This window comes from Myotis daubentonii, chromosome 2 (assembly GCF_963259705.1).
Source record: "Myotis daubentonii chromosome 2, mMyoDau2.1, whole genome shotgun sequence".
Taxonomy (NCBI): domain Eukaryota; kingdom Metazoa; phylum Chordata; class Mammalia; order Chiroptera; family Vespertilionidae; genus Myotis; species Myotis daubentonii.
The window spans coordinates 158,712,753-158,735,710 of NC_081841.1; positions in this window are offsets into that span (position 1 = coordinate 158,712,753).

A 22,958-nucleotide genomic window follows, 5' to 3' on the forward strand; every position below is an offset into this window, starting at 1 on the left:
GAGCTTGGTTTTCATGCTCCAGAGTGGTGGCAAGGCTAGAAAGACACAGGGAAATACACAAGCTTTGTGAAGCCATGTGCTGTGTTACGTGTTGTTCTGGCTTGTGCCCCACTCCCAATTCATATGTTGAAGTCCTAGACCTCAGCACCCAGTGACTTTATTTAGAGATAGGGTCTTTACTAGAGAAATTAAATTAAAATGAGTCATTAGGGTGAGCCCTATTCCAATACTACTGATGTCCTTACAAAAAGGAGAAATTTGGACACAGAAATGCATCTAGTCATTAACTATGCCTATTTCAAAATGTCATGTGTGCATGAAGAACACCATCTAGAGATCATTCCCTCACAGCCTTCAGAAGGAACCAACCTTGCCAATACCTTGGCCTTGGACTACTAACCTTCAGAACTGTGAGACAATAAATGTTTGTTGTTTAAGACACCCAGATTGTGGTCCTTTGTCATGGCAGCCCTAGCATGGCATGGGATGTCAAACCCTATTCCATCTTCATGGCAAAATCTTCAGTAAAGTCTACATCTCACATTAATTCTTTTACTGCAAGAAAATTTTTTCTGGGCATGTAAGGAGCTTCTCAATTATGAGTATTCATGAGTGTGTAATTAACAAAAACAACAACACTAAAAACTGACAACTGACATCTGAGGTATTCTACTTTCTCCTTATGTCACAACATACTATAAAAAATTGCATGATAGAAAGTAAAATATGCAGCCTCTTCTAATCTCCCTCTTCTTCATGCCCACATCCTCATCCCCCTTTCTAAGTTATATTATTTTTAAAAATATGTTTCTATTGATTACAGAGAGGAAGGGAGAGGGAAAGAGAGACAGAAACATCAATGATGACAGAAAATCATTGATCAGCTGCCTCCTGCATGCCCCACACTGGGGATTGAACCCGTAACCCAGGTATATGCCCTGACCAGGAATCAAACCTGGTTCATAGGTCAATGCTCAACCACTGAGCATGCCAGCCAGGCATAAGTTATATTGTTTATACTATGCAGCACTGTGCAGTAGAGTCTGAAATTTAAAATTAGTCAGATGAGTGTTTAAATTCAGCTCTGCCACTTATAAGTTACTTAAATTCTCTGAGCCAAAGTTTCATGATATGTAAAAGAGTGGTAAAACTTGCTTTAAAAATCTCTGGTGTTAAGGAAATAAGAAAGCAGGCTAAAGAAAACTATAAGGAAACAACCAGGCAAATGCAAAATGTAGGATGGTTCACAGGACAGGTTTTCTTAACAAATAAATGGTATGAAAAAGGACACAGTTGCACTTAATATTAAAAACAAAAAAAGTCCCAAGGGACATATGAACCAGATGTTGTGTGTGCAACTTATTTGGACCCTGATTTAAGCAAACCAACTATTATAAGATTTTTTGTTTAGATAATTAGGGAAATTTAAATACAAATGGATATCAAGTAATATTAGCTACTTATTACTTGGGGTGATATGTAAATACTATGACTTAAATGTGTCTTATAAAAATTCACATATTGAAATCCTAATGCCAAAAGTGGTGGTATTGGGAGATGGGACCTTTGGGAAATGATTAGGTATGAGGGTAGAACCCTCATGAGTGAATTAGTATCCTTATAAACGAGGATCCAGAGAGATCTCTCACCCCCATTCCACTATGAAGATACAATGAGGAATTTATGGGAATTAAGAAATAGTCTTCCAAAAAATTCTCAGAGAAAAATTCAAGATAAAAATAATTAGATAATTATTACAAAAATAATACTTCATATAAATATATGGATACAGATTGCAAATTACTCAGAGAAAAATCAAAATATTAAATGTAGCTACTAGTAAATAAAAATGAGAGTAAATGAATTAAGTAATAAAATCAAGAACTAAAAAATATAAGCAAAAAAGCAAACAAAAGTACATGTGACTTCATAAAAATAAAAGCATAAAACATGAATTTGAACATAGAAAAGCAAAAGTTTTTATATAATTTTTTATTTATCAATTACAGTTAACCTACATTATATTAGTTTCAGGTGTACATCCTAGTGATTACACATTATATAATTTACTAAATAATCACCTCAATAAATCTCATACTCATCTGACACCATACATAGTTATTAGAATACTAGTGTCCTGGTGCACAGATTTGTGCACACTGAAAGGAAGTTAATTAGAAAAAATATTTTAATATTGCTATTCACCCTTTCTCTATAATAGAAGTGTCAACCAAATTCGCTATCGACAATGACAGATCAAAACACATGCATGCGATTGGCGCCAGCAAGAGCTTTGTATGTATCGTGCATGTGTGACTCAACTTAGCCTTTTATATGTATAGAATGAACTTGCTTAATTAGACCTGTTTTCTGATGTAGATAAATTTTTTCCAGCCCAGTGAAGCACCCCAACTTCTCCTTCTGGTAGTTGTTAGCAACACAGCAGTAAATATTAACATGAAGCAGATTATTATTATAGATCACGCAGGGAGAACAAAGGGTAAAATATTTAACTGTAGCAGTGTTTGACTATTCTGTGCAGTGAGAAAACCTGAAGTCATTTTCAAGTTCCACCATTTCTTACTTCTTTTCAGTCAGGTCAAGTTCCTAAACTTTCTCTGTTTTCCAGCTAATGAAAAGAAAATAGGATTTCACCAAGTCTCCTATCTACCTACTCCAGGACTTCTGTGAGGATCAAATGAGATGAGGCATGTGAAAACGCTTCACAAACATTTGGTTAAACTGTAAAATGTTTGCACCTGGCTATAAAGCAATCCAGGTTCCTGGGCTGAAGAAACTCCAAGGAGGCTTGTCACTAGGGAGAGGAAGCCGGGTATTGCTATGTGACGTTATTTCCCGGTGCCCATAGCAACCATTTCAGGGCTGGGCTGGGTTGGGCTGTGGGCCACATTTTTTGCCATGGGGTCTTGGCAGCATTGGCTGCAATTTGGTGGGGTGTCGCCCTCAGGTGGTGGCAGGGCCTGTCCTCCCTTGGGGGAAGCCGAGTTTTGGGTTGTTGGCGCCAGGTCCATGGTGCTGTTTATTTTTAAATGGCCAGTGTGTATAATGGTAGCTGAGGCATTGAACGTCTGCCCCCTGGTGGTCAGTGCACATTATAGCTATCAGTTGGATGGACAGACACTTAGCCTTTTATATAGAGAGATTATTGACTATATTCTCTATGCTGTGCTGTCCATCCCCATGACTATTTCTGTTTTTACTAATTTGTACTTTTTAATCCCTTCAGCTTTTTCACCCAACCACCCAACCTCCCTCCCATCTGGAAACCATCAACATGTTCTCTGTATCTATAAGTTTGTTTCTGTTCTGCTTGTTTATTTTGTCTTTTACATTCAATTGTTGATAAATACGTATTTATTACCATTTTATTGTTTATATTTTTATCAGTTTTTTCTCTTCTTATTTTTATTTTTCTTTTTCTTCTTTTTCAAGAAGACCCTTTAACATTGCATGTAATACTGGTGATGAACTTCTTTAGCTTTTTCTTATCTCTGAAGCTCTTTATATGTCCTTCAACTCTAAATGATAGCTTTACTGGGTAATCTTGGTTGAAGGTTCTTGTTTTTCATCACTTTGAATATTTCTTGCCACTTCCTTCTGGCCTGCAAAGTTTCTAGTGAGAATTCAGCTGACAGTCATATGGGAGCTCCCTTTTAGGTAACTAGCTGCTTTTCTCTTGCTGCTTTTAAGAGTATCTCTGTCTTTAACCTATTGCATTTTAATTATGATGTGTCTTGGTGTAGGCCTCTTTGGGTTCATTTTGTTTGAGATTGTCAGTGTTTCCTGGCCTTGTATGTCTATTTCTTTAACCAGATTAGGGAAGTTTTCTATCATTATTTTTTCAAATACGTTTTCAATTTCTTGCTCTCTGTCTTATCCTTCTGGCACTCCCATGATGTGAATGTTGGTATGCTTGACTGTGTCCTGGAGGCTCCTTACAATATCTTCATTGTTTTGGATTTTTTTTTTTCTTTTGTTGTTCTGATTGAGTGTTTTTTGCTTCCTTATATCCCAAATCACTGATTTGATTCTTGGCTTCATTTAGTTTACTGACTATTCCATGTAAATTATTCTTAATTTCTGTTAGTGTACCCTTCATTTCTGACTGGTTCTTTTTTTTATGGTTTCCATGTCCTTTTTCTTATGCTGTTGAATTTCTCTCTAAGTTCATCTACTCTTCCCTAAGTTCATTGAGCATCCTTATAACTAGTGTTTTGAACTCTGCATCTAGTAGATTGCTTGTCTCCATTTTGTTTACTTCTTTTCTGGAGTTTTGTTCTGTTCTTTTATTTGGGACATGTTTCTTTGTCTCCTTATTTTGGCAGCCTCCTGTATTTGTTTCTATGTAGTAGGTGGGACTGCTATGTTTCCTGGGCTTTGTAGAGTTGCCTAATATAGTAGATGTCTTATAGGGTCCAGTGGCAGAGACTCCCCATTCATCTGAGCTGGGCACTACAGGTATGCATCCCTGCCCCTCTGTGTGGGCTATGTACACCCTCCTGTTGTAGTTGAGCCTTGATTGCTGTTGGCACATCAATAAGTGAGATTTACCCCCAGTCAGATCAGATGTGAGGATTGGCTGTGACCACTGTGGAGGATCAGTTGTGTAGGGGTTTACCCAACAGAGTAGGACTTACTTCAGCAGGGCTCTGTTGTCCACTGAGCCTGTCACTTCAGTGTTTCACTTGGGGAGGTGCTTGGATGTCTCTGGGGCCTTCCAGTAAGTGCAGGCCAAGGTCAGCTACTGCTGTGTTCTGCTGAGGCCACCCTGAATTAGGTACAAAGCAACCTATAGATGGGTTTGTAGGTACCCAGGAAAGGCCAAGCTGTGAACCAATGCTGGCTTCCCTAATGCCTGGACTGGATCCACTTAACAAGCAGTATGGGGCATGGCAAGGCCAGAACCTGCTTGTTTGAGAGATTTTAGGAAAGTCTGAAGCATGAGCCAAGATAGGCCATTGGTATGGAAAAGCCACTGGAAACATCTTGGGTGGGCCTGAAAGTTGATGGGGTAGGGTCTCAGGGAATCACCAGGGAGGGATAAACAGTGATATCTAGGTTGATAAAGACTAAGATATGGTGCCTGTCTGCCATCTCTGTAGGTGAAGGGTTCAGCAAAAGACCAATAGCCTCTGCCAGCACTTTTGTCTGGGAGAAATCTGCCCCTCCAAGTCTGGCCCTGATGCCAGACATTTCAGTTTCTCTTTATATATACCTGTGTTTGAACTGCTACCCAGCTCTGGAGCTCAGAAGGAGTCCGAGTAAGTCCATGTCCTTTAAGAGCAATGCATGGAACTCTAGCAGCCCTCCATCTCACACAGCCACAATTCCCAGTTTTTTACAGCCAGAAGTTATGAGGACTTCTCTTCCTGGCACTAGAACCCTGAGGTAGGGGGCCTGGTGTGGAGCTGGGACCCCTTGCTACTCAGGGGGAACCTCCACAGTCAAGATATTCTTCCCTCACACAGGTTAGGGTCCAACACATTCCCTGTCTCAGCCACTCCTACCAGTCCCAATGAGCTTTTTTCTTTTTATCCCTAGTCATAGTATTTCTGTCCCTAGGTCTTTCTGAATGATGTTTGTTCAGCAGTTCAGTTTTATTTTTCATGTGGTTGTGGAGGATGCAAATACAGCAATTACTTATGCTGCCATCTTGACCAAAGCCCCCCAAAAGAAAAGAGTTTTAAAACAAAAACTTGCTTTTTTGAGAATATAAATGAATTATACAAATCTCTGACAAGGCTAAAAAGTAACAAATGTATAACAGCAATCATAACACTTATACAATAACTTATACAAATATTTTAAAAATTATTTAAAAAATCTTTAATCAAAATTCTGATCTGTGGGATGTAAGAAATTAGAGTAGCTATCAATAAACAACCCCTCAAAATGGCATTGAGCCCTTATTTTAGTAAAAGATAAATTCTACTAATTATAAATTCAATAGACAAATAATTGCTGTGTTTTAACATATACTTTTACAGCTATACAAAGGCATAGAAAATATCACAATCCATTTTCCAATGGGTTACCCAATGAAGGAAATCTCAGAAAAAGAAAACTGTAAAGCACACTCATTTAGTGATACAAATATAAAACATCCTTTAAGAAAATTAACAAATTGAATCCAGCAATACTTTACAAGAATTTGGTGACCAACTAAGGATTATTTCCAGAATGCAAAGACAGCTTGATCTTAGGAAATCTAGCAATAGAATTAATCATCTTAATATGTCAACGGATAAAAATAATATAACCATTTCAAAAGATACACAAAAAGGATTTAATAAAATTCTACAAAAGTTTAAAATAAAATAAGTAATTCTTAGTAAAATAAGAATAATACAATAGTTACTTGCCACGATTTGAAAATCTGTCATACACCAACATCCAGTGCCCTACTCACTGAGGAGAGTCATCTCTATGAGAACCAGAATAATACAAGTATGCCTGCTTATATCATTATAGAAATACAAGCAATAAAATCATTATGCGGGGGAAAAATTCTACATATTAAAGGTGAGGCAGAAAACCTATCATTATGATTGTCTACATGTACAATGCAAAAGGAAATGGATGAAATTTGATTACAGCTGTTAGGGAAGTTCAAAAGTATGACTAATTACAGAATTAAGATACAGAACTCAGTCCTTTCCAAGATAATAACCTTTGAGAATCTGAAAATGAGAAATTATTCTACTCACAATAGAACCAAAATATGAGTGCCTCGGGAAAAATATTTAAGATACATGGTACATTTATTTAAAAAATTACAAAATTTACTAAGATACATAAAGATGTGAATAAATTGAGACACTATGCATCTTATATGAAACCCCAATATTGGAGAGATTTCAGGTTTCTCAAAGTTAACATGTAAATGTAACAAAATCATGTGCAATTTAGCATAAAAGTTAAATGCACAAAGAGCTGAGTTTGAATCCCAGATTATGAGACATTGGACATCTAATTTAACCGCGCTGAACTTGTTTTTGTGCAGCTTTAAAGTAACAAAAAGGAATATATATTTTGTAGAATTGCTGTGGAATTTAAATAAAACAGTGCATGCAAAGTCTTTAGCACTGCGTTTATACTCTAGTTAAAGATTAATAATGTTGGATATTTTAATTATTATTATTTCACTTTGAGCCAGAGTTCAAAATACTTGCTATTAAAGAATAAGATAGTAACTATTTTAGACTTTGAGGTCATATAATTTCTTTTACATATTTTTCTTTATTGCTTGTTTGATTCCAACACCTTAAAAATATAAAAATTATTTCTTAACTAAAATTTGTACAAAAAACAGGCCATGGGCTAGTTTTGTCCTGTGGGCTGTTTGCAGACACATATTCTAAACAAGCAAAACAAATTTAATCTCACTTATAATCAGAGAGAGAAATGCAAATTAAATGCAAGTTATCAAGTGGGTAAAGATTTTTTTTAATACATAGCATCCTTAAGCAAAGAAGAAGAAAAAATCTCATATGCACAGAGGTGATTACCAAAGGGAAAAGGAGTTGGAGGGAGGTAGAAGAGGAAAAAGGCAGATAAATGGTAATAAAAGAAGATTTGACTTGGGGGGTTCAGTACACAATACAATAGATAGATGATGTATTATAGAAAAAAATGCCCAGCATTTATGAAGATATAAGGAAATGGACATTCACATACACTGCTGGTCAGTTTATGACTGGTGGCAACTTTAATGCATCAAAAGCTAAAAGTATGTATTCTCTTTCACCAGGAAATTCTAGTTTTAGAAACATTTTCTAAAGAAATGATTGGAGACATTCTCATATGCTTGAATAAATATGTTTATCAAGGGCTATTTATAATATTGAAAAAAAACCAAACAGTAACAACTTAAATGTTTAACCAGAAAGGGCTGTTAAATAAATTACAGAGTCTCTATACAATAGAATCATATCAAGTATTAAAAATAAAGAACAAAATAAAGGAACAAAGTAGAAACAGACTCATAGATACAGAATATCTGTTGCCAGAGAGGAAGAGGGCTAGGAGGCTGGATAAAAAAGGTGAAGGGATTATGATGTAAAAATTGGTAGTTATAAAATAGCTATGGGGATGTAAAATACACATAGGGAATATTGTTAATAACATTATAATAGCTACTAGAGGCCTGGTGCATGAATTCATGCACCAGTGGGATCCCTCAGCCTGGCCTGAGGGATCGGGCCAAAACCGGCTCTCTGACATCCTCTGAGGGGTCCTGGATTGCGAGAGGGCACAGGCCAGGCCGAGGGACCCCACCGGTGCACGATCGGGGCTGGAGAGTGACGCGGGAGGTTGGCCAGCCGGGAATGGACCATGGGAGGGCTCCAGGGCTTGTCCGGCCTGTCTTGCTCAGCCCTGATTGGCCGGACCCCAGCAGCAAGCTTATCTACCAGCATCTTCTCCCTCGTGGCCAGTACACATCATAGCGACTGGTCAACTGGTTGACTGTCTGGCCCCTGGTGGTCAGTGCACGTCATAGCAAGTGGTTGAGCGGCCTTAGCATATCATTAGCATATTATGCTTTGATTGGTTGAACGGCCAACCTGACAACTGAACACTTAGCATATTAGGCTTTTATTATATAGGACTAGAGGCCTGATGCACAAAATTCATGCAAGAATAGGGTTTCCTTTCCCCAGCTGCTGGCACCAGCTTTCCTCCAGCACCCGGGACCCAGGCTTCATCTGGGAGGACATCCCGAATGATGTTTGGAATGACATCTGGTCTAATTAGCATATTTCCCTTTTATTATAGATTATTATTATAGATATGCATGGTGCCAGGTGGTACTTGAAATATTGGAGGGATCACTTTATAATGTATATGACTATCTAACCACTAGGTTGTACACCTGAAACTAATACAAAATAACATTGATTGTAAGCTGTAATTTAAAAATAATTTTTTTAAATGATAGATTGCATACTTCCTTTCTTCAATTAAAAAACAGAAGACTAAAACAGTGTCATTAATGACTCAGGAAGGGAGCTAGAGGAAAAGTCAGGAAGATGACTCAGCATTTAGAAAACATCATTCTGGGATGACTATATGTCTCTCAACAAAAGTCTGGGCACCACTTTCAGTGGATATAACAGAAGAAAATCACCAACCACAAAGTAGAATACTGACAGTCTACCAGGAAGAAATTCCTTTATTTTTAGGCATGTGCTTTTTAAAATCTTTTTAAAATGTTGAGATCCAATGTAATTATTTTCAGATTCCCTTGTTATCATTAAAGAATTAACAATCCATTTAAGGCTAATGAAGAACATATGGAATTCATGGTATAGCATTATCCTTTTCTGGGAAGGTCCTTCAGTTGTCGAATTTTATTTTTTAAGAGAAGAACTGTACTTTATTATTCATTTTATTATTAACAATTACTTATTGGGCTCATGCCAGTTCATGTTCCATATTGTAGACTAAAACTATGAACCTCTCTTTCCATTTGAGAGACTTCACGTTCTACCTATAGAAATCAGAAGGCCCCCAGACACGTTTCCATTTCATAGCAGTCAATTTTAACAAATAAAGTTATGTTGTCTAAAGACTATCTGGTCTAAAGACTTACCAAATCCATCTCCTGTCGCCATTGTTTGATGGTTAACCCTCCAAGTCTTCAAGAACAATTCATAATTGTGCATGAGTACTTCAAAGCAACCACACAGAGTTCCAGAGTAGAAGTTTGTAAAGTTGGTATGAATTTTAGGCATGTATGTTGTAGTTTTCTGAGCATCTAAGGAGTACTCTCAGAACTCTCTCTCTCTCTCTCTCTCTCTTACACAGACACATACACACCCCTCCAAGGAATAAACATTAATTATGAGAAGTATGCAGTTAAAAGAGCAGGGAAGCATATTTCTAACTGTCCTTTCCTTCTCTTATCTGCAAGTTGTGTCTTTCATAAAGGAGATTGAACTTCACTGTTACTCTTGGGGAAGGGTTTAATAGTTGAGACATATTTTATAATGACCCTAAGATAATTAAATATATAGCCAAATCTCTCAAATTTTCAAGTGAAAACCCCTTTCAAATTTTTAGGCTAAGGCCATTCTGAGGACTCAAATTTGAGGATAAAAAATTTTTTTTGAGGTTGAGTGTATGTATGGAGGTGGTGATGATATTTTCTCAGGTACATGTACGTGGTGAAGAGGAATAGCATTTGGCCAGGCCCTTAACTCTACTTTGCTGGATATCATATGGAGTGTAGAAATTTTAGGAAGAAAATAACTGAGGAGCTGGCAAGACAAGGTAGAGTCAGGCAACTGCATTTTTTTTCTGGGAGGGAAGAAAAGTTCTGATTTTAAAATTAAATTACATTACACTTTGGTACAATAAAGTAAGTGGCATAAGCTTCACTTGGAGAAGTCAGGTAGGCTTTCTTTCTGCCAGGTTGTACAACTCCAGGCACTCCATTCACACGGTGTTTTATATAAAAAGCATCCCTGGGAGCACAGTGCTATTTACATGAATTACAATGTGAATGATGCCCCTGGAGTTGTGTACACAGAACTCTGAGTTTGGGTGAGATTTCATCAAGACAAAAAAAAAAAACAAAAAACTGTGAAGTAGGTAAGTTTGTCAACACCTATCCTAGTAACTTTAGTGACTTGCTGGCATGATTTCTTCTGACTACATCTATATGCTACCGCAAGATGCTCAAATCTTTATTCTGCAATCTGTTTTAGATGCCCTCACTTTAGAACTAGACCATCTATTTCATTGTCTAATAAATTCATGCCACTGTAGACAAGCATTGTATTACTTCTCCAAGATAACTGGTAAGATGTTTTAACTGTTGGCCTCTATGGATAAATAAATTATAAGCAATGTCCCTTCAGAAGTTGGATTTGAGGCACCTTGGCAGGCTGCTTGACTGAGATAACTAAAAAGCCTTTCAAGTGGGATGCCTATATGGAAGGAATGAAGAGAAATCTACTTTCAGGTATCATTAGTAAAGTTTATAATATTAAAAGATTTCACAAGCCCTGGCCGGTTTGGCTCAGTGGATAGAGCGTCGGCCTGTAGACCTAAGGGTCCCGGGTTTGATTCTAGTCAAGGGCACCTACCTCGGTTGCAGGCTCCTCCCTGACCTGGGCCCTGGGCAGGGCGCGTGCAGGAGACAACCAATCGATGTGTTTCTCTCACACCGACGTTTTTCCTCTCTCTGCCTTTCCCTCTCTCTTCCACTCTCTCTAAAGATCAATGGAAAAGTGTCCTCAAGTGAGGATTAACAAAAAATTAAAAATAAATAAATAAAATAAAAACAAAAATCTCACAAAAATTTATCTTTATATGCCCCTCTGTTACCTATACTTTGCCCTGAATAACTAGATAACATCATGGCTGAAATGCCCCATCTAGGTAGCCTGTGAACATTTATAGTGCTCCATCATATCTTTATTTAAGATCTTAGCATTTGCTAATTTGGTTTTTAGTTTTCTTTGCTTAGTTCCCTGCATCCTTCTCCCAACTCAAACAAGTGTAACCAAAGAGAAAACAGAGACAGCCAGGCACCTAGGGTCTTTTTTTAAATCCAGCTGTCTAAAGTAGTGAGTGTACTAGAGGTAAATTACATGAGCACATCTCATGATTCAAAAGAATAAGAATTGCTATTAATTCAAGGAGTGGGGTGGGGAAAACAAGGCAAGATAATGGTAGGGGAAAAAGGAAAGAAAAAAAATTAAAGCAAAATGAGCAAACAGAAGTAGTAAAGCTACAAGACCTTTGGTATAATTCTTTGATGAGCAATTGTATGCATGACCTTCAGAGGGAAGTTACCTATTTCATGATTTGTTGACAGGCTGGTGTGTGACATTTTGACTAAAGGACTTAGTTACATTGTGAAGAGAGGAAGGTACCCTTTAGGTAAGGAATATAAACAAATGTCTTCAACTCAGACATTTTTGAAAGAGCTCAAGAGACTCCTGCTAAAGTGCATGAGGATGACATCCTGGAGCGGCTTTCAAACAGAAAGATATTTTAGAATCTGTGAGCTTGATGAAAATCTCCCTTCTTTTCAGATTTAAGGAGAAAACTGTAGTGGATACAATTTGATCATTTAATACAAGAATCAGAAAAATGCAGCTATTCTAAAGGAAGAGCATCTGGAAAACAAAAAGGCAAACGGAGTATAAATGAAGTGTTAAAATTTCAACCTGTTTTTCAAATATATAGAAAGGCCCTTGAAATGTCTAACCCAGAATAAAGATAAAAAGGGGATGTTGGTGTTTATATTCATCTTTACCATAAAGGACATTTGGATTGCTCCTGCTTCAAAGGCTTTGTTTAAGGAAAATTAGAATATTTGACAGAGATTGAAATCTCTAAGGAGAAAGTTATGAAACATCTTGAGAAAATTCAGGCTCACGAGAACAGCAGGAGTGGATGACATTTAGCAATTAACTCCAAGGAAATAAAGAAATGTGCAATAGCAAAATGGCTGATAGGATTTGCATAAAACAGAGTAATCTATTTGGCCTTGAACAGCTGTTAAAAGTTATTTCAAAGTTACTAGCAATCAGCTGAAATTTCTTTCTATCATCTATGGGGAAAAAGGGGGTAAGATGAATACTTTACAGAGATTTGTTAGAAGAGAAAGATATTTTTCTTAGGGATCCAAATTTTAATAAAGGATTCTACAGAAGGCTTTGTGGGCATGGCTTTGGATCTCTGTTCTCCAAAAGTAAAATGCACTTGCTTGATAATTTTATCCAGCACATGAGCCTTTCCTTGAATCATTAGTTCCTGCAAGATGAATATCCTGGACATTTATGAATGAGATGCCCTAATGGGCATCTCAAATTCTCTTGCTAAATATTTTATCTTATATAAAAGGAAATTCATTAAAAGTATGTTAGGCATTCTTTTATTAGAATAATGTTGGAGAGCTGATATCAAAGAAGAGCTATACTTTAAATGATTTAAATTCTTTTATTGCTCTTTATAAGCCAAAAGTCATTATCAACTAGCTGAGGGTTCCATTTAATCACAAGTAAATATAGTACAGCAACACAAGCATCAAAGCAAGATCAAGCTTCAGACAGAGGCTCACAAAAAGCTTCTGATTATTAAAAGTTAATATACTCTAAAGAAGATTTTTAAATTATTTTGGTAAAAACCATGCCTGGCCAGTGTTGCTCAGTGGTTGAGTGTCAACCTGTGAACCAAGAGATCACAGTTAGATTCCAGGTCAGGGCACATGCCTGGGTTGTGGGCTTGATCCCCAGTGTGGGGCCTGCAGGAGGCAGCCAATAAATGATTATCTCTCATCATTGATGTTTCTATAACTCTCACCCTCTTCCTTCCTCTCTGAAATCAATAAAAATACTTAAAAAAAAATTCCATTGCTTGAATTTAAAAAGTTTCAGCATGTGTCCTTGTGAATATTGCTGATATGGTTAATAATGGATTTTCATAATCAAAGGTGTGTTATTCATTAATGAACATGAATAAAAGTAAATATGTACTAAAAGTATATATTCATACATTCATATGTAAATATGAATAAAAGCATATATTTTTATTTGTAATTAATGTAAATTAACCATTACTTTTTTCTATGATTAGACTACCAACTGTGTGGAGTTATGCCAAGATTGATCTAAGAAGATTAATTCATGAGCCTTTATAACACATGAGTAAAACTAAAAGGATAATTTTAATAAAGCATCTATATCAGATCACCCCATTCCATGCTGGACCCACCTATTCAAGATGCCAACTCTCTATTCTCCACTTAACTACCCTTCAAGACTCTCTCAAGTTCACCTTCTAATTCACAATGATCACTAATTTCTCTGAAGTCAGGGCACTTAAAATTTATAGCACTCATTTGGTAATTAATCATGTAATGACCTGTGATATTTCTTTAATTGATATTATTTAATCTCTCTCTCTCCCTCTCTTTTCTCTCCCCCTTCCCCCATTCCTTGTGTCTTTTTCTCTCTCTTCAACTCTCTCTCTCTTCCTTATATTTTAAAGGGTTTAAGCTTTTATGAGAGCAGGTATGCAGTAAATTGCCACATTAAACATTAATTCATGACACACAACACAATCTTACATTCAATAAGTGCTCAATAAAAGTTTGTTGACTTAAAAAAAATTAGTTTCAAAACTTGACCTTATTCCAGAGGCCTGGCAGATATGTTAAAGACTTAATTAAATTGATGAGCTATGATTTGAAAGATGGGAGGTGATAGGTAGCTAGATAGTAGGGTGTAGTGAGGCTTGGCAATCTTTCAGAGATGTTTTGCCAAACCTTCATTCATCGCTCCTTCCCAAGGTCAGATTCATGGCAACTCCTTTGGGTGAAGAAAGCATGGCAGGTTCTCACAGATCATTCACCCACCTGCCCCAGTAGAGACCACTGTAATATGATAATTCATAGGACTTCAACTTCTAGAATAACCCTGGAGAGAGAAAAGGAAAAACTAAGAGGCTTCTTCCTTTTTCTCTATGTTCTTTTAATATCTAAGCACTCTGAGTCAGACTCCAAATTATCAGCAAAGAAGGCACAGAAGCATTTATATGCAACCAAGTGAAAGGAAAATAAGATACTTAGGGGCTTCTGAGAGAAATTTGGTATCCAACTGAGTTACTTTTTTCCTCTCTTTTTACTTATAACATCAAAACCATCTCAATACTATCTTAGATATAAAAAGAAAAGGCATTTAGGAAAGTTTACAAGGTTTGCCCCCCAAATATAAATTAAATAAAGAAAAATAGGACTAACTGGCAATTTAAAGGTAAAACCTTCCCTAAAACTTTTAGTTAGCCTAGCTTTAGCCATGGGATATATTTTTGCTTTGCACTGAAAGATTCACTAGTTATTTAGTCAATAATGGTACTAAGTCAAATTTAAGAACATAATAGGATAGCATAATCTCCATATTCACTTTCCAGAATGCTAAGTAGATTCTGATAGAAGATATTGAATCAAATGTTTGTAACTGTTAATGTGCTTTAAACCACTTTAGTTTTCTGAGAGAAAGAAAAGAATCAAAACTATAATGATAATTGAAAGTACGGATATATAGAATTATATATAATTACAGGCCCGGTGCACAAATTCCTGCATGAGTGGGGTCCGGCCGGCCGGACCTGATTTGGGCCAATCGGGGCTGGGCTGGCCAGGGGGAGGGACCATGGGTGGTTGGCCAGCCACCCCGGCCTCGACTGGGGTTGGGGAGCTTGATTGGGCTCACAGTGCGTGTCAAAGCAACTGGTTGTTCTGGTTGTTCCAGTCATTCTGGCATTCTAGTAGCTTGGCATATATATATATCCTATCTAATAAAAGAGAAAAATGGTAATTGGCGTACGACGATACCCTTTTCATTGGCTAATCAGGGCTATATGCAAATTAACTGCCAACTAAGATTGGCAGTTAACTGCCAACAAGATGGCGGTTAATTTGCATATGTAGGCACAATGCAGGGAGGCGAAAGGGAAAGCAGGAAGAAGCCCCCTGCTACTGACAGTGATTGGAAACCCAGGGGGGAGCTAAGAGTTGGGGGGCAGGGCAAAGGCGGCCCTGCCCCCCAGCCATGATCGGAGAATCAGGTGCCTTTTCTGCCCTGGCCAGTGATAGCAGGAAGTAGGAGTGGAGCCAGCGATGGGAGCTGGACACGGTCGAAGCTGGCAGTCCCGGGAGCTAGGGGTCCCTTGCCTGGGCCTAAAGCGGAGCCCACGATCGCGGGGCCGCTGCAGCTGCGGGTCCCTGCTGCCCAAGCCGGACGCCTCAGCCAGAGGCGTTAGGCCTGGGCAGGGGCGGAGCCTGCAACCGCGGGGAGCTGGGGGTCCCCTGCCCAGGCCTGACACCTCTGCCGAAGGCCTCAGGCCTGGTCAAGGGGCCGATCCGGTGATTGGTGATCAGAGGGTGATGAGGATCAACTCCTCTGGCCGAGGCATCAGGCCTGGGTGGGGGCAGAGCCGGGGATTGGGGGGATATGATGGTCCCCTTGCCCAGGCCTGAAGCCTGGGTCAGAGGCGTCAGGCTTGGGCGGGGGGTGGAGCAAGTGATCAGAGGGAGATGGGGGTCCCCTGCCCAGGCATGATTCCTGGGCCAGAGGCCTCAGGCCTGGGCGGGGGCCAGAGCCAGTGATCAGGGGGAGATGGGGGTCCCCTGTCCAAGCCTGACACCTTTGGCAGAGGCGTCAGGCCTGGGCAAGGGGCCGATCAGGCGATCGGAGGGTGATGGGGGTCTACGCCTCTGGCCGAGGCATCAGGCCTGGGCTGGGGGCAGAACCAGTGATGGGGGGAAATGAGGCCTGGGCAAGGTGCCGATCCTGCGATTGGAGGGTGATGGGGGTCAATGCCTGAGGGCTCCCAGTATGTGAGAGGGGGCAGGCTGGGCTGAGGGACACTCCCCCCCCCCCCCCACACACACACAGTGCACGAATTTCGTGCACCGGGCCCCTAATATATATATATATATATATATATATATATATATATATATATATATATATATACACACACATATATATATATTAATTTGTTTATGACTTCTTTGAAAACAATAAAAATCAACTTACCAAAGTATTTAACATATAGTTTGAATGGATTCAAAGGCCCAAAGTGTAAAACCCATAGGAGTCAATAAACTTCGGATCAAAAATTTGTTTTTGCCAGTGAAAAGAGCAGCTACATGGAGGCTAGTGAGAAAACCATTGATGTTTTCCAGTCATGTAGCATCTAATCTAATAAAAGAGAAACATGCAAATTGACCATACCTCTGCTACACTCACAAGCCACACCCACCAGCTAATCAGGAGCAAATATGCAAAATAACCCAATAAGATGGTGGCAGCCACAGAAATAGAATGAGCAGGAGGCTTGGTTACCCTGGCGATGGAGGGAGCCAAGCTTCCCGCCTGCCCTGCTGGCCCTGAGCTCCACTCAAGGCTACAAAGTTTCAATTATCTACCCTAATAGAAGATAAAGATGCTAATTGACCATACCTTTGCCACGCCCACCAGCCAATCAGAGTGACTATATACAAATTAACCCAACCAAGATGGCAGTTAATTGGAATATACTGGCTGGGAGAGAAGACTGAAGACAACGTGGAAGCGAAGCGCTGCAGAAGGGAGCAAAGTAGAGGCGCGGAGACAGGAACGGAGCCAAGGCGGCTGAGGTGGGAGGCAGGAGGGAAACCAGCCGGGTGGCAGAGCGGGAGGGAAACAAGCCGGGAGGCGGAGCGGGAGGGAAAGCAGCTGGGCGGCGGAGCGGGAAGCCGCAGGAAGCCCTATTCTTGCAGGAATCTTCCTGCAACGGGCCTCTAGTAGAAGATAAATAAATCCCAGATACCTGCTTCTAGCTGGGGTGGCCTCCGCTCAAGGAGGGGCTGAGACCCTGGGTTGCCAGGGACAACCCAGGCTTCCAGGACCTGGGCTCCGCTCAAGGCTACAAAGTTTCCATTATAGAAGATAAATAAATCCCAGATATCTGCTTCCAGCCCGTGGCAGTGTCCAGACTGAAAACGGCCATCAGCCCCTCACCCAGGTTAGCCAGGCATTCCAGCAGGAGCCTCCCCACACTAAAGGGGCTGTGGCCAGCCTGAAAACAGCCCTCAGCCCCTCAACCAGGCTGGCCAAACCCCCATGGGGTGAGGGTCCCCACTGGGAGGCTTGACCAGCCTGCAAGCAGCCCCCCCTGGGGTCTTGACCAGCCTGCAAACAGCCCTCAGCCCCTCACCCAGGCTGGCCAAGCACACCAGTGGGACCCCCCCCAGTCTGAAGGGGATGTGGCCAGCCTGCAAACAGCCATCAGCCCCTCACCCAGGCTGGCCACACCCCTATGGAGTAAGGGTCCCCACTGGGGGGGTTGGCCAGCCCTCAGCCCTTCACCCAGGCTGGCCAGGAACCCCAGCGGGACCCCTAAATCCTGAAGGGGCTGTGGCCAGCCTGCAAACAGCCCTCACCCAGGCTGGCCAAACCCCCATGGGGTGAGGGTCTCCACTGGGGGGCTTCAACAGCCTGCAAATAGTGATCAGCTCCTCACCCAGGCTGGCCAGGCATCCCAGCGGGACCCCCCCCCCCCCCCGATCCAGGACACCCCTTAAACCAGCCGGCCCCCACCCATGCACCAGGCCTCTATCCTATATAATAAAAGGGTAATATGCATATTGACCCTAACAGCAGAACCACTGGGAATGACTGGTCACTATGACACACACTGACCACCAAGGGGCAGATGCTTAATGCAGGAGCTGCCCCCTGGTGGTCAGTGTGCTCCCACAGGGGGAGCTCTGCTCAGCCACAAGCCAGGCTGATGGCTGCTAGCACAGCGGTGGTGGCGGGAGCTTCTCCCACCTCCTCAGCAGCGCTAAGGATGTCCGACTGCAGCTTAGGCCTGCTCCCCGCTGGCAAGTGGACATCCCCCAAGGGTTCCAGGGCTGCCAGAAGGATGTCTGACTGCCAACTTAGGCCTGTTCTCCTGGGGAGCAGGCCTAAGCCAGCCTGTAGACATCCCCCGAGGGGTCCCAGACTGCGAGAGGGGACAGGCCAGTCTAAGGGACCCCCTCCCCCCCGAGTGCACAAATTTTTATGCACCAGGCCTCTATTAGTTATTATAAATGCTGTAGATTTATTCTGAGTGGATATAGGTTTGGTAAACAGAGTAATGGCCCCCCAAAAGGTGTCCACATACTAATTCCTGAAACCTGTGTATATGTTCTCTTACCTGGCAAATGGGAATTAAAGTTGCAGATGGAATTAAGGTTGCTAATAAGCTGACCTTGAGGTAGGGATATTGTTCTGGATGATCCAGGTGGCCCCCCATGTAATCACAAGGGTCTTTATAAGTAAAAGGTTGAGGCAGGGGAGTCAATGTCAGAGTGATACAACTTGAGAAAGACTTAACCACCTTTTGCTGCCTTTGAAGATGAAAGGAGGCTACAAGCCAAGGAACCTAGGTGGCCTCTGCAAGCTGGAGAAGGTAAGGAAATAGATTCTCCCGTAGATCCTGCAGAAAGAACACAGCCCTGCCAACATCTTCATTTTAGGCCAGTGACACCCATTTCAGCATTTGGGACTTTGCTCTCTAGTATAAATTCTTCTACCAGCAAAATAAAACTACAATATTCAAGAAGAAGAGAAATAAAACATTATGTGGCTGCTAGCCTGGGAAGCCAGGGATTGGTATATGAGTCTTTTCTAGGGAGTGCTCAAAAGCAGCAGAGAAAATCAACTTTCCAGAATTCTTGGAAAATTTTACCTGAAACCTGTTCATTAAGGGGGAAATGTTCAATATAAGTAAGTAAATAAATAAATAAATCTAAGCTAAATCAATAGCACACTTCAATAGTCAATTATTAAACACCTGTGGCCTGTGATTCAAGGTAAAGTGCACAAGGTCAATGGAGGTGGGATAGTCCCTCCCAGAGTGCCATGATGGAGATTTGGCCTGAAAACTTCTTTTTTATGGCAGAAAAGAAAAAAACCAAAGGTAAAAACCAAGAAGAAAAAGTGACCAGTTCCCATTTTTAGTTGTTGTCTCCCACACATCCATACATTAGCAGGTTTTCTACCAGAGGTAAGTTACTCCACTATGATTAGGTGTGGCTGCAGTGGGACTCAGAACAACTTCCCTTACAAAAAAAGAAAAATGTACTTTGATGGAAATCCTAGAAGTGGTTTCCTATATTACTGATTGTTTTTCCTCACATCAGTCTCCTTTTTATCTTTTCTTTATGTTTTCAAAACTCAACTTGATATCAGTACCTACATGGGCAGGTTCTAATAAGCAGGCAAAAACATACTTCTTTCCCCAAAATCCATAGACAAACATTAAGTGTCAAGGACAGATTTTTTTTCCCTATAAGTTTTGAGGACCACCTACAACAGCCATGACAGCTGTGCTAATCGAAAAAGCAAACGAGTCCACAAAGGACTGTTCTTTGACCATGTAATCAATTTTCCACTCAATGCATTGTTCATTCTTGGAGACTTTAATGCCAGAATTGATTTTAACAGCCATTATAGAAATACTTAAGTCAAAGGGCTTGCAACCTTTTTTAGCATGACCAATGGAATTTTTTAAATAGATATGTGAATAAATCATTGAGTATGATTCATATGCTTTTTTAAAAAGGTTCTTTGAGTCACTGTCCAGACGCATTCTTTACAAGTAGTCAAGTGGACTAAGTAAAATCCCATACTGAGAAATAGTGCATTAGTTCAGTTTATGCTTACAAAATTATGTTTGAAACATTTGTATACCATTGCAGCAGCTCCCAGAAAATCCAATAGGTAATCAGTTAGCTTATAATGGGTGATCACTCTTCAACATGAAATCTGAGGAAGAAGTTGTGTAAGCAGTTCTGATGACAAAATGTGACCTTAATTTGTGTACAAGAAAGACATTTAAAACCTCAGGAATGGAGAGATATAATAAAGAAATAATTCATTGCTGCTCAAGGTGATCAAGTTAGGAGTTCTTCCATAAGAAATAAAATGTTGAAAGAATTAAATGATTTTATGTATTTTTCAAACATTCAACGATCAAGATAGACTAACTGAATTCCTTTGCTTATTCATATATCTTCTAATAAGAGTTATTTAGGGCATTCTATGACTGCAAAGGAAAATGTACATAAAATGAAATGTAAGCCATAATTAACACAAATAGCAAGCAATCTATTGGAAAGGATACAGATTTATAGACAACTCACATGTTAAAACTTAAAAATGATAGAACTTTTAATTTGTACTCTCATGGTAGAACAATTTCTGATAAATTAGGGTGTATTTAAATCATCACAAAATGAGATTACCCAATAAGAAATTGTTTTGTCCAGGATTTTACAATATGTTGAATTCATACTTGACAAATGGCATAGAATTTCAATCACACGATTGGAATATTGCTAGCTAAATCTCATGATTAGGAAGCCTTTATCTTACTTTTGTACAGACATTCACCAGCTTCCAAAAGACCTTTGAACCTTCACTTGGCAGTATATCAGAGCTCAACCACTGTCATCATAGGGCCTATGCACAGAGTTTGTTTAGCCCGCAGTTAGTGTCCATGGAATGAACAGTGTTATTATAACACAAGCAGGCATCCATCAGAGTTCTCAGCAACACACCTGTCCTTAAAGAAATGTCCTTATGTGTGATAGGGTGCCTGAGTGACACAGACATGACATCCATGTTAACAATCAGCATTTATCTGGAGTTCTGCATGCATCATAAAGCACGGCTTTAATTCCACCTTTGGTTTCAACTGGGAACAAAGAATGGGCAAAGAATGATGTCTTTCCTCATCTTTGTTCAATGTCAGTGGTGAGCACCATTCATCTTTCAGCTGAATGTGCCTCCTTTCTATTCAATAAAAACAAGACAGAAAATATTTCTAGTGTAAAATAAATGGAGTTTCATTCCAGGGAAATGTAGAGTTAAATTCCTTAAAACTGTTCATTCTTAACATGTGCATAATCCCATGAGGGGAAAAACAGTATATTTACTGAATTAATAGTCAACAGAAACTCCCAAGTTGAATATTCTATGAACTTGCCTCTGACATTGTGAAAGTTACTGATACTAAAAGTTCGTTAAAAGTCATGTATAGAACATACTGAATAAAAATTTCAGGGAAGGAAATAGTTTGAATTACTTTCTCTTTGAAGATCAAGAGAATAAGTCAGCTTGACTGATAATATTAGATGACTTAGAGTCATGAACAAGATCTATTAAAGCATGCATTAAAAATGGCCTCACACACTCCATAGGCCCCTGACTGACAGAGGACACAGTCTCAAACTGAAGATTTCCAGTAATCTTCAGGAAGTTTATTTGGTTATTTTTAGTCTTTATCCCTGATTTTGTAAACAAACAAACAAACAAAACATTTAGAAGCTACCTAATCTTCATTTGGGACAAAGTGCAGCCTTCAAAAATCAAACATATATTCTTCTTATTCAGTATTCCCTTTGTACTCCGATTGTCATTTTCACCCTTAAAAGGAAAGTATACTCTTGATTTCACCTACAGAATACTAAATATAAGGTCAACCATGTATTCCTAAAACCATTTACTAGATTGCTGAAGTATCTAAATGGTAATAATGCACATTTCTGCATTGGGTGAGTGTATTTTCGATAGAATGGGTTATGTGTTCTGGTTCTTATATAACCTTAAAAAATGATTTGTGTCCAGTGACCTATATATTATGAGCTTCAATAAATACTAGAAACTTTAAGGTGATGGATGTGGAGAATCTTCAGGATAGCTATTAACAGGGTTTTCAGAGAGTCTTTGCCATCCAGGTATTTAGGAATTGAATGTATTATTTCTAATGAGAAAATACAAACATTAGTGATGTGTAAACCAACTTTTAAGTTTTCTTAGCCTTTTTTTATAAGCAGGTAAATGCCCAACTTTCCTTTGACAAGCACCTATATTAGAGTGTTCCATGCATTGATAAGGACAAATAATAGTATGGTATTTGAGATACTGTTAGGAAATGGAGCACAATTAAAGATATAAAAACTGACCCTTAATGTATTCCTCAAGTTGACTATGTACTTCTTATTCTTTAGCAAGGAAACTCTTATAGATAAAATTACTCCATTACAAAACTAACCCCCTTAGATAATAATACTTTGGATTCAATAATAATTGTTTTGTGATGCTCTTTACGTTATAAGCACGTTCCATATACAGGGTTTTTAATTCTCACAACTCTATGAGATGCACTACTATCATCATCACTTTTACTGTTTAGATGAAAAAACTGGAGCACAGAGAGGCTAAGTAATTGCCCATAATCTCACAGCCAGGAAGTAGTAAAGCTGCAATTCAAATCCTGCTCCCAAGTCCATACTCCTAACCACAGTGCTTTGCTGCCTTTGAGCATTCTTTCTTTTACTGGCAGTTCTTTCTTCTGCTTTTGTCACTCAGGGTTATATAAAG